This window comes from Onychomys torridus, chromosome X, assembly GCF_903995425.1.
Source record: "Onychomys torridus chromosome X, mOncTor1.1, whole genome shotgun sequence".
NCBI lineage: Eukaryota > Metazoa > Chordata > Mammalia > Rodentia > Cricetidae > Onychomys > Onychomys torridus.
The window spans coordinates 116476077-116489959 of record NC_050466.1 but is presented as its reverse complement, the minus strand read 5'-3'; the positions used below and the strand labels follow the sequence as shown (position 1 = coordinate 116489959).

The 13883-nt window shown below is 42.2% G+C and overlaps 1 pseudogene; it reads left to right on the top strand.

Annotated features, from left to right (window-relative positions):
- Positions 1-7691: 7691 nt before the first annotated feature.
- On the top strand, positions 7692-13674 carry LOC118574778 (annotated as a pseudogene).
- The last annotated feature ends 209 nt before the right edge of the window (positions 13675-13883 follow it).

Sequence of the window (13883 nt, the reverse complement as noted above, 5' to 3'; positions counted from 1 at the left end):
CTTCTCCTTGTCCCACCTACCCTATCCTTCCTGCCTGGCTACTGGCCAATCAGCACTTTATTTATTTTAATCAATCAGAGCAACATATTTGTCATACAGAACATCCCAGAGCAGTGCATAGAGAAAGTTGTTTACACTATTGGACCCGGATTTATCTTCCTTGTTCTTTTTACATGGTCTGTTCAGTGCAAAGTGAACTCTATGATGTTGACTTTTCTCAACAGAATTCATGGATTCAATGTTACCATCTTGGAGGCTTTCTCAAACATCTGCTTGATGTCTGCCTCCTCATTGTGCAAAATGCCTGACATAATAGACTAATAAGGCAGAGAACTTTGTTTCCCTGCTTTAGATGTTTCACCATGCTTGTTTAGTCACACTGGTTTGGATCTTCAGCAAGGCAGAACAAGAAGAGCTTGTGGCAGAGGGAGATCCTTTCAATTCACGAGGCCAGGAAGCAGAGAAAGCAGGAGCCTGAGTCCATGTACAGCCTTCAGGAGTGGGACTACACTGATATGCCTCCTTGAGCTAGTCTGCTCTAAAGTTTCTACCATCTGCCCTGGAAACTGTTCTTGAACTAACTTATTCAAAAATTTCACCCCCCTGCCATGGAGCCATCAACTTAAGACTACCTTCTATCATATTAGCTTGCGAAGACATTTAGGATCCATGGCATAACACAGCTGTCCTTCCTTTAGATGGTTTCCTCCACACCTAGTTGTTCTGTCTTACTGCACCATCTGCATCTCTGTCACAGTATACATGATTCTGGTTGAATTCCTTGCTGCTGCTTTTCCACTATAGTTGCTTCATTTGTTGTGCTTTATTTTTACCAGATCTGTATACTGAGTCCTAAATATTTGGTCATTCCAAAATGCGATATGCCATAAATAGAAGTGCCATGCTGTATATCCAAAAGACAGTAAGGAACAAAGGGCATAAAGTCAGTAATTAATAATTGCAATGTTGATATATTGAAATGATAACTAACACTGAATTTCTTTGAAATTAGCACTTAGTTGCAATCATATGTTGAAATGGTAACATTACCGTTATTCAATAACTTAGTAACTAACAAATTGAAAATAATTATTTGTCTTTAGTGTTACTGCAATAAAATGGACAACAAAATTTTAAAGAGGTAAGAAAGAAAACATGAACATAATGAGTTTATACTGTTTCTATTTTTAAAAGTTAACATGCTGGATTTCAGAGCTACTCAGTAATTAATTGTTAAAATTAATTGGATTTCAGGTCATTGGGATGGCACAGTAAGTACAATCATTGGGTTTGACCACGTGAATGTTATGGTGGAAAGAGAGAATGGATTTCCAAGTATTGTCATCTGTCTTTCACATGCATGCCATGGGATTTATGCCTCTGTACTCACACACATCACACACGCACACACACACACACACACACACACACACACAAGCACACACACACACACAAGCACACACATACACAAATACACAATGCACACAGATAATACAAGTAATAGTAATAAATTAAAATTAAACTGAATTTGTTTCATGATACCTGTTGTAATAACAAACAAGGACACCAGTAAAAAATTAACTTAGAAAGTAGTTAAAACCATTTGTATTAATTCTGGTTTTGGTGATAAGAAGTTATGTTTGCTTCTCAGGAAGAAAAAAATTATAAAAACATAATTCATGTATAGAGTTTCCCTTTGAACATAATATTTCATACTTTGAAGAAAAATGAAAATTTAGTGACTTATTTATATCTTTTATATTACTTACATAGACTGTAAAACCTATCAAAACCTTAGTGTAATAAGCAAATGCTTTGTATTGCTTTCTTGTTAGCATTACTTTATTTTGGCATTTTATATTAAATAAAATGTTATTGAAACTTAAGTTCACTTCTTTCTTCTAACTTTATCTTTTGATTTTCTTCCCTTATCCTAATGTTGCATTTAGTATATTCTCTGCATATGAAAAGTTTTGTCACACAGCATTCACCCATGTTTGAAGTAGTGGCAGAGGCATGGGGTATTAGTGACAGACATCCTCAAGCCAAAAGTGAGGAATAGAAAGGGACAAACGTTACAAGCTTCTACTAATCTTCAGTCCAACCAGACAGATGCATTTAAATTTGAATGTCTGTGATGATCATTCATATTGAGGGTTTTCTTCATTTTTAAGGTGATACTCTTTAGGTTCAAGGCTGTCTTCAGAGCCATTCTTCCATTTCCTTAAATGGAAGTAGACGTTAAAAGTGGAATTTTTCTACCAGATCATCTTGTATCAATTGATTATTGTCGATGATGTAAGAAATTAGAATCCTGATAAAAACTGCATGCTCTTAGGAAGTGGGGCTGATTATTAAAAAAATAACTGATGAATTTGAAAGGGTAAGAAGGGATATTTGGGAGGGTTTGAAGGGAGGAAAGGGTGGGGAATGTTGTAATTATAATTGTTGTGGAGTATCTACCAGAGAAGGATGCTCAGACACAGATTTAAGCCAACAGAAAGTCTTTATTAGTTGACCTGTGACTCCACTGGGTGTTTTGGATCCCAGTATAGCCCTGAGCCTTTCTCAGGGTGAACATTTAAGCAAAAAACATCATGCCTTGGGTTGACATACTTCAGTTAACAAGAAGAGTTAGCCAAAACCAGAACTATACAAGCCAAAATGCAAGGCTAGTACGTTGGAGACTTTAGAGACATTCCTAGAACTACAGGCTTTGATAGATTAGGTCTTTGTTTAAGTTTTGTCGTGTGCTGCTGTCTACATGCCTAGTTTCACAGCCTGAATGGTACTTCCATTATGGAGTCAGTTGTGCTAAGGTCTGTGGGCCTACTAAGGTCTGGGGCCCTGTTACATTCCCCACAGGTCTTAGTGAATGAGTCAAATCATGGACTGATCCTGCTATAAAGAGGGTAGTTAGTCTTAAGGACCATTAATTTTACTGAACTCTACAAAACTGGCCATCTAGATTAAGATGCAGGGCCTGCCATTAATCCAACCAGAATGATAATTAAAGGCCCATCCATTGCTGATAGCAGAGTAGTTGGGGCGGGGGGCGGGGGGGGGCATAAGAGGACAGAGGCTGGTATCAATTATCTGATTTATGTCTTTGTCTCTTTTCTTTCTTTCTTTTTTTTGTTGTTTTGATTTTTTTTATTTAACCATGGCAAGAGTTTTATAAAAGTTACTCTTGATCAATTAGCACAGAAACAACAGGTTTTCCCCTGTTGCATAGATGGATTGACTCACCTCCACCATGAGAGGCTGAAGAATGCATCTTTCTGGTCTAAGACAGTGTACACATGTCTCTGGAGGAATCAGACTCATGAGAATCAGAGGTCCCAGCAGGAGAGGCGTATTCCAGGGTGACTGGCAGGGCACCAGGATGCCTGACTCCCGTAAGCCAGGCAGTATGGATTGCAAGTTCCCTTTTTGTTTCCAGGATCACTGGACATTGCATAATCTGGATGGGAGTAGCTGAACTGGTTAGTTGAACAATTATAGGAACTTGGTGTTGGCCAGTCTTGGGAGGTTTGTTTCTGCTCATACTCCCAGAAATCTTTGTTGTCAGCCTGAGAAGTAGTCCAACTGTATCTTTTGATTAGGGACAGGAGATATTCTTCTCACTGGGGGCAAGACACCAAAATTTTGTTGAATGTCTGTAAGTCTAACTGCATCTCATCATCAGAACGTGATGACAGCTTTCAGATGAAGCAAAAGGTCTTGTCCCAATAAATTCTCTGTTGTTAAACACCTTTTGACCCATCTCCAACAGCTGGGACCTACTTGTATCTTTAAAATCTTCTATTATATAACTTCTGCCTAATATCTAGGGGCATCTGGGTGACAAAGGAAATCCTTCTAGCAGCTGTCTTTAATCCTTCTAAGAAGGACCTAGTAAAGACTGTGTAAAGTCCTTTTGGTCAGTGTTGGACAGAAGGGAAATTCATTCTATCCAGGCTGCGGTGTCTGTCAGCCATTCACCTGCCCAGCCCAGCGGCAGGGTTTCTACTTCTTTTCAGAGACCGGTGGGTTTTGATTTGGTCAGTTATATGGATGATAGTTGAAAAGTAGGCATAATTCATGAAAGGAAGGCATGGAACTTTCTCCTTTTGCTTTCTTTGGGACTGCTTAGAGCAGGCAGGGGAGCAGATGCAATGTGTACCACAGGGAACTATTGGCCTGCTTAGATGGCAGGGGGTTCTGAATAAGAGGCTCAGCCAATCCCCTACTCCACACAGGGACCAACCCCACACAGGACAACCCAGCACCATGAGTTGGAGTCAAGCAGTGAAATAAACATCACTCCAGGACTGGGACAGGTGGAGTGTTGTTGTTGTTGTTGTTGTTGTTGTTGTTGTTGTTGTTGTTGTGGAATGGGGGTGGGGAGTTCCATGCCAGAGAAAGCTACTGGTCAATACAGGGAAACAAAACTGACAGGAAAACATAGAAACACACAGACACACACAGACAGACACACACACACACACACACACACACACAAAGAGAGAGAGAGAGACAGACAGACAGACAGACAGACAGACAGACAGACAGACATAGAGAAGACAATCAGGAGACAAGCACACATTCATACACCTGAACAGACAGGGAATCCAGTGATTCCCCACACAGATTCTGGACACTGGATCAACAGCCATGTTGACCTCTTTTATGTGTCTAAACAGAAGGCACCTTAGCCAGACTTACCTCCAGAGGTGACAGACCAGTTGACTTTTTGATTTGTTTCCTTTGGGATGGAGGTGTCAGATAACTCAGAACCATTAGGTCGGTAGCGGCTGACCAAAGGCAGTCTTGGAGACCTAGAACACAGATGGCACACCTCCTGGCAGTTCTTTTTGTTGTTGTTGTTTTTTCGAGACAGGGTTTCTCTGTAGCTTTGGAGCCTGTCCTGGACTAGCTCTGTAGACCAGGCTGGTCTCGAACTCACAGAGATCCACCTGCCTCTGCCTCCAGAGTGCTGGAATTACAGGCATGCGCCACCACTTGACCACTGCATTCTTACCAGCTCCAAGAGGCTCCAGAGACCCTGGTGTCTTGAGGTCTGGTCTCTGGAGATATCAATGGAAGCTCCAAAAATGTCATGGGGTATTCACAGGAGAAGACTACATGGACATGGTTTTAAGATAGTTTTAATTGGCTGGTAGGCTTCCATTGTTCTGGATCCCAGCCCTTTCTCAGGGTGAGCTTTTTTTTTTTTTTTTAAGTTGGAATACTTCAATTAACAAGATCAGTTAACCAAAATCAGAATCACAGAAGCCAAAAAGGCAGGGTTAGTAGTACCTTTACAGACTTCTCTAGAACAACGGACTTTGATAGATTAGGTCTTTGTTTTAATTTTGTACTGAGTTTTATGGCCTGGATGGTATTTCCATTATGGAGTCAGGTGTGCTAAGGTCTGGGGATCTGTTAGAATTTTTAGAGAGTTTTCAGGCTTTCAACCTCAGATCACAACTGTGTGATTGGTTCCCTTGTTCTGAGGGTTCCAGCTTCTTAGCCTAAACACCCACTGGGTTCTGTGGCTCTCTCCAACATTCAGATAAACATTGTTTGGCCTTCTAGATTTTATATAATCACATAAGTTAGTCTACTTTTATTACTATATTAAGTTACTAGAGTCTGTATTTTTACCAAAAACGTGCTGTATTTATTTCAGTTTTGGAAAGCTGAGAATCCAAGAATGGGTGGTTCCACTGGCCTCAGGTAAGGGCCAGATGGCATGATAATAGGAGTACACGAGGAATGGAAAGATGACATCACCAGACAAGAAACCAAGGAGGAATTCAGCAGTTAGACTCAGGCTGTGAGAACAATTCATTCTCATGAGAACTGACACAGTTGGATAACAGCTGTATAATACTTCCTGAGGGAAGCCCCACCAGAGTCCTAAGGACCTCCCACTAGACTCTTCAAAGTCTCATTGCTTCTCAAATCACTATACTAGTGACCAACCATCCTATACACAAACCTTTAGGAGATGAAACCACCAGCAAACCATGACATAGAGTATATTTATTTATTTTTTTATTTATTTTTCAATTGTTTTCAGATTATGGCAACCTTTCTCCATTCCCTTTCCTCCCTCCAAATTCTCCTATAGACCTCTTCCCACTCTCCTTCAACACCATGGCAACTTTCTTCATCAACTATTCTTGTATGCACATATATAAATATTTATTACTAAACATAACCTGTTCAGTCCACATAATGTTATTTGTCTGTGTGTTTTCAGAGATGACCATTTGGCACACAACCAATGCAATGCTCATCCCTGGAGAAGGCCATTTCTCCCACTTTCAGCTTTCCTCAGTTGCTTTTAATTCTTTGTGAATGTTATCTTCTATTGAATGAAGGGGGAATATGAGAACGTATATTTAAGTTTTCAGAAATAAACAGTATAATATACTCTAAAGGCTAATAGAAATGTGTATCTCTGAGAGGAAGGAGGTAACACACTGTCATAGTTACTTTTCCATTGCTGTGATAAGACACGATGACAAAATCATGGTAATTTATAGAATAATACGTTTACTTGGAGTTCATAGTTCCAGAGGTTAGAGTCCATGACCACAATGGCAGGGATCATGACAGCAGGCAGGCAGGCATGGCACTGGAGCAGTAACTGAGAGCTCACATCATAATCTACAGTCACTAGGCAGAGAGAGAGAGAGCTAGCTGGGAATGTCATGGGCTGTTTGAAACCTCAAAACTTCTCTCCAGTGACATACATCCTCCAACAAGGCTACACCTCCTAATCCTTCTCAAACAGTTCCACCAACCTGGGACTAAGTATTCAAATATAAGAGCCTGTAGGAGCCATTCTAATTCAAACCACCACACAGGCTATTAGAGATCAGAAATGTAAGTCATACTAATCTAAGTGTACTTTCTATAGTTCAGATGATGAAGCCATATAAATGTTTTGCATAATTATAACAAAAGTCAAGCCAAAATTATCCATAACTGTTTAAAGCAAAATGAATGTGCTAGCAGTTGTTGGGAGACTAACACAACCAATTTTTCCATGTAATCTTAAAGCACAGGAGTTTGACTAAACTGATGAGATGTATCTTCAAAGACAAAGCAAATCATACATCTCAAATTACATTTAATAATAATTTTAGTAATAATACTAAAATTGTCATTTGAAAACTACTAAATATGTACTTAAGATGAAATAAATAGGTTAATATAATTGGCAACTAAGATTTTCTGCACAGGAAAAGATACCATGGTCCTGCCCAGAGTCATTAGGACCTGGAGAATAAAGGACACTCACATGCCTGCCTGAGGCCGCTTGCCCTAGGTGGGGAAGAGAAACCATGGGCCAGCTGGGCACCTTGCAGAACAGGGCAGTCAGGCACCATTATGCTGAGCAAATATATGGTGGGTTATGGAAGAGAGAGAGAGAGGCAGAATGGTTCATGTCCTGTGGAGAGAGGCAGATCTGAAGATAGGAAGGAGGTGAGGAATGGGCTGATGTGGGAGGCCTGCTTGCCATCCAGGACCATGGTGACCTCTGGGCCTGGGCTGCTGCCCAGGGCCATGTCTAGGTCCATGGCTCTGTTGCAGCCAAGGTCTGTGTTGATGTCTGTGTCTCCTGCTATCACTGAAGATCTTGAGGATGCCTGGGGTCTGTGATACCACATGTGCCACTTTGGTATCCAAGGGCCATGCTACTGAAGGGGCCAACCCAATCTGAGTATCCTGCACTGCCAAAGCAGGGCCATAGTGACATCAGGATCAAGGTAGGTAAGGTGGGCATATCTGGGTCTGTGGCCCTACTGCAGCCAGGGTCTGTGCTGGTGTCTGTGGCTCTTGTTACCATTGAAGGCCATGGGACTGCCTGGGGTATGGGCGGTCATCTGGGGCCATGTTGGAGTCCAGGGACCACACTCCTGATGGGCCCACTCTGATCTAAGAGGCCTGTGCTGCCACTGCGAGCCATGGTGACAACTGGGCCCAAGCTGCTGCTGCTGGTCATGTCTGGGTCCATAGTTCTGATACAGGGGCCCATGTGAACCATGTGTTGAACCATGTGTGGAAGTACGAGGGCTGTGATGAGTTGATCCTGCACCTCACTGGCACAGGGAGAGCTGCCTCCGCCCACCAAAGAACTGACCCCCCCATCCTTGCCCCTCATAGGAGAGCTGCCCTGCCTTGGCAAAGCTGGCCTCACCCCTCACCACAGGCTTGGGAGAGCTGGGGATGTTGGTCCCAGCAGCCCAGACTGACCAAATCAGCTACCACCCAGGCCCACCTCCAGGGCCTTGGGTTGGCCCATCCTAACATCTACCCCATCTATGATCTGCTAGAACACTGGAAGGGACTGGTCCTATGGAACCATAGCTACAGGATCTCCATGACTCTGGGCAACAGCAGGATATCTAGGAGGAGTTTTGGTGAGGGACCAGTATGATGGTATAAAAGAAGCCAGAGGCCTTGAACATGACCAACAGCACACTAAACAATGAACATTTGCAAGGAAAAGTCTTTGGGCAAAAGGGTCTACTGCATAATACACTGCAGCTCCCAATGCCACTAAGACAAATAAAGAGGAGATGGAGAGGAGGGAAAGATCAAGAAGCAAAGTGTTTTCTTTCTTTCTTTTTTGTTTATTTGTTTGTATTTGTTTGTTTTGTTTTTTGTATGTTTTAATTAATATTCTTATTTGTGTTATTTATTTTTTTATTTTTTTATTTCCTTTTAAGTTTTACATTGGGGGGATGCTACAAGGGGAAAGGTAGATACACAGGGACTGGGAAATAAGTGGGATTGGGGTGCATGATGGGAAAGTCCCAAAGAATCAATAAACATTATGCTTAAAATAAAAAATTTCTGCATAAAATAAGAGATACAAATATGATATTAAATAACTTGGACAGGTTTAACCCCAGCACACAAAAAGAGTTGGACAAAAATGTCTAATTTTAAAACCAAGAATTTCAGATTTTTTTTTTTAGTTTTTCCAGACATGGTTTCTCTGTGTAGCTCTGGCTGTCCTGGAACTAGCTCTGTAGACGAGGCTGGCCTCCAATTCAGAGATCTACCTGCCTCTGCCTCCCAAGTGCTGGGCTTAAAGATGTGTGTGCCACCACTTCTGGCAGATTGTAGTTTATAATCTGAGCACTTTCAGGATAAAACCAGGAGGCTCTTGAGACTAGTCTGTGCTACATAGTAAGACCTTGCCGTAAAAATTAAATCCTGTAAGTTTTCTTTGAACTGGAAATATCATTATGAACTGGCTCATACCACCCCACCCCACTTCTCTTCCTGTATCTATTTGGTTTTTGAGACAGTCTTATTATGTAGACCAGTCTGGCCTTGAACTCACTTTGATCCTCCTGCTTCAGCCTCAGGAATGGGAATGTTAGGAGTACAGATGTGCACTGCCACCCCTGCCTCTTTATTTTCTCTTTCTTTTAAATTTTTATTTATGATTGTGTGTGTGTTTGTGTGTATGCATGCATGCATATGTGTGTGTAGAGATCAAGGACAACTTTGTGAAATTGGTTCTCTTTCCCCCTTTCATGGGATCTGGGAATTGAACTCAGGTCCCCAGGCTTGCCAAGCAGTGCTTTTACTCTCTGAGCCATCTCTGGTGTGCCTACTGAGCGACCTTGGGGAGCCTTTATTTTTTCTGTCTAAACTTATGCTTGAATAGACTTATCTCTTCTTTAACTGGATTTCCTTGTCTCTGCACTATAACCACAAGTCTTCAAACTTTCCACTGTTACCATTTTTGTTTTTACATCAAGTATTAAAATGTCTGGAATTTGTTTTTCTACAAGATGTAAGAAAGGAATGCATTTTGTTTCTTCCAAACCACTTGTTTCTTCCAATTGGTGTGAGTATAGGTTTTGAATTAGCTAATGCTTTTAGTAAAAATCAACTTTTCAAATATTCTGAAATCTCATCTTAGATTTACTATTTTGCTCCATTGGTCTGTTTATCTAATCTGATATTAATATTAATTTGATCACAATGGCTTAATTGCTATTCTCAACACTTAGCCAGGAAAATCTTCCTTTGCTACTCTCATTTTTCAGAATTTTCTTGTTCACTCAATTAGGAAAGAAGGAAAAGACCTGATGCGATATTACCTGGAACTAAATTCAATTTTGCCTTAATTTTGGGAGAATCAGAATTTCATCATGGTATGTCTTCTCATTTCAGAAGGATACATGTAGTGGTGTGTGGTAGCTCATGCCTGTAATTCCAGCACTCAGGAAGTTGAGGCAGAGGATAATAAGATAATGGCCAACTTGGACTACATAGGTAATTCCAAGTCAACCCCTAAACCTTGACTACACAGTAAAATGTTTCAAAAAAAAAAGCCAAAACCCAAAGTAATAATGCACATTTCTTTTTATGAAGTTAGAGATTGTTTTACTTTTACAAAATATTTATAATGAAATTTTATGGTTTCCTTTATATAGGAAACCATAAATTTCTGACTCCATTCATTACAAAGTGTTTTTATTTCTCTTTTTGAGATAGGCTTTCATATAGAGCAGGATTGTCTTGAATTCTCTGTATAAGCAAGGTTGTCCTTGAATTTTTTTTCATTTTTCTTTATTAAGAAATTTTCTATTCCACATACTACCCAGATTCCCCCTCCTCCTTCCTCCCACCCCCAGTCCTCTTTCCCAAGCCACCCCGCATCCTCACATCCCACAAATCAAGGTCTCCCACGGGGAGTCAGCAGAGCCCAGCACACTGAGCCTAGGCAGGTCCAAGCCCCTTCCCTCTGCACCAAGGCTGTGCAAGGTGTCACACCACAGGCACTGGGGTTCAGAAGCCTGCCCATAGATGACAGGTCCCAATCTCCCTGCCTGGGTGTCCCCCAAATGGTTCGAGCCAAATAACCATCTTCTGTATCCAGAGGGCCTACTTCAGAGCCATGGGGGCTCCTCAGTCACCAGTCCACAGTTCTGATTTTTTTTTAAGAAAAAAAAATTCTTAAATTTCCTTTAGCTTGACAAACAGAAATAATCTTTTGTTGTTGTTGTTGCTGCTGCTGCTGTTGGTGTACTTCAGTCCCATGGGGCTCCACAACCACCAGTCCACAGTTCATGGGCTTCCACTAGTGTGGCCGGTCATCTCTTCACGTCCTCCCATCATGATCTCGATGTCCCTCGCCTGCAGTATTTCTCCTCTCTCTCATCAATTGGAATCCTGGAGCTCAGCCTGGAGCCTGGCCATGGATCTCTGTATCTGCCTCCATCTGTCACTGGACAAAGGCTCTATGATGACAGCTAGGTTATTCGCTAGGCTGGTCACCAGAGTAGACCAGTCCAGGAACCCTCTGGAACACTGCCAGCAGACCAAGGTGTGGTCAACCTTGTGGATTCCTGAGAGGCTCCCCAGGACCCTGCCTCTTTCTATTCCCATGATGTCCTCATCTATCATGGTATCTCCCTCCCTACCCTCCCACTCTGTCCCTGTTCCAGCTTGACCCTCCCACTTCCCTATGTTCTCATCCCCCACTCCTCGCCCTCTGCCACCCCACACACCCAGTCCACTCATGTAGATCTCATCCTCTTCTCCTTCACAGGATCATCCATGTGACCCTCCTAGGGTCTTTCCCTGTTAGCTAGCCTCTCTGGAGTCGTGGGTTGCAGTTTGGCCATCCCTTCCCTCCCATTTAGTATCCACTTATGAGTGAGTACATACTATGTTTGTCCTTTTGAGTCTGTCCTTGAATTTTTGATCTCCTGCCTCCACTTCTGGAGTGCTGGGATTACAAGCATTGTCACAATACCAGGTTACAAAGCATTTTATTTTATTATTTTATATTTTAAATCATATATATATATATATATATATATATATATATATATACATACATATATATATATGTATGCATACACACACGCGCATGTGTATGTATGTGTGTGTGTGTGTGTGTGTGTGCGTGTGTGTGTGTGGTGGGGCCTGTGTGTGGCGTATGTGCATACAAGTGCAGGTACACACTTGCAGAGCCTAGAGGCTTTGGGTCTCCTGGAGCTGGAGTTACAGGTGGTTGTGAGCCACCTAGTGGTGAGTTTTAGGAACTGAGTTTGGGTCCTCTAGAAGAATAACACTTGTTTTTAATCTCTTATCTATTTCTTCAGTGCCCTACAAAGCATTTTTTTTTTTTTGCTACTTCTGTAAGTGTAGTATTTTTGGGTTTGCGAATGTGAATAGCTCTTATCAGAAGATTGTTGTTGTCTATGTTGAATCCAAGTTATTTTTATTAACTACATATTTTTGTTATTAAAGTATCTTGGGCTTTCTATATATACAGACATACACTATCAAAATGAAACAGGGCCGCCGGGCAGTGGTGGCGCATGCCTGTTATCCCAGCACTTGGGAGGCAGAGGCAGGTGGATCTCTGTGAGTTCGAGGCCAGCCTGGTCTACAGAGCTAGTCCAGGACAGGCTCCAAAGCAAAACAGAGAAACTCTGTCTCAAAGAAAAAAAAACAAACAACAAACAACAACAAAATGAAACAGGGGGATTGAGATGGCTTAGTAGTTAAGAACACTTGTTTTTGTGGAGGACCTGAGTTTGGTGTCCAGTACCCACAAGGTGGCTTACAACCTCCAACTCCAGAGGATCTGGTGTCCTCGTTTGGCCTCCATGGGCACCAAGCATACAGTGCACTTAGGGATGTGCAAGAAAAACACTCATGCACACCAACTCAAAATAAATAAATCTTAACACAGAAAGCAATCAAATGGTACAGAATTCATAGTTTAAAAAGAAATAGGCTGGAGCATGATGGTTCCGGTGACCTGCACTGGCTGGGCAAAGATCCGAAGCAGCTGTGGCCAGTTGCAGGCTTGGCTCCCAGTTTCCCAGAGCATGTGGGGTCCCGTAGCTGAGGCTTGCCACTCTGCACAATGCTATACCCAAGCTGCCTCCTACACTGGTCAAACCAGGGCAAGTTAAAGTCTTCAGAGTTCTGTGTACTTTTGAACCTAGAACTCCAGATGAATTGTACTTTGGGGAAGGAGTTACCATCTAGGGAAGGAGATATTATCTAAATCACTGACATGAATGACACCAGATGGTGGAAAGGGACCTGCAAAGGCAAGACAGGACTGATCCTGAGCAACTATGTGGCTCAGCAGGGTGGATTCATTGACAATACATTTTATGAAACTTCAAAAAGAGATAACTTGAGCTGATTAAGAGTGCCTTGGACAATCACGTGGGTGTGGACGGCTTGGCTTTGTCCAAGCTACTGGAAACACCATCCTTTTTTGTGCCTGACATGGGGGCCACAGAGATATAGTGGAGGTGCTGTTTACTCAGCCAAATGTTGGGCTGAACCAGCCAAACAAGCTGGGTGGGAGTCACAGCTCTGCACGCAGCTGCCTGGAAGGGTTATGCAGACATTGTCCACTTGCTGTTGGCAAAAGGTTCCAGGACAGACTTAAGAAACACTGATAAGAAGCTGGCCTCCAACCTGGCCACCAGTGCTGCCTGTGAATCACTTATGAAAAAGAATCTGGGAGCAGATGGAGTTCGAACACCGAGCGCTATCTTCGCCCACCAAGATAACATTTTTATTAATTGCTTGTTCATTTCACACAATGCACTTGTTTCCCATTCCTCCCAGGTTCACCCCTACACCAAAAAAGCAGTTCCATCAAGTCCACTTTGAATTGCCCATATACTCATTGGAGCATGGTCAAACTCCCAGTGGTCAGCACCTTAAAGAAAACTGAGTGCCCCACCCCCATCCAGAAGTCATTAATCGTGAAGAGCTGTGACGAGGACTCAGACTGATTCCTTCCAGAGTTGCCAGAAGATTCTTTTTTTTTTTTTTTTTAAGCTGAGGATCGAGCCCAGGGCCTTGCGCTTGCTAGGCGA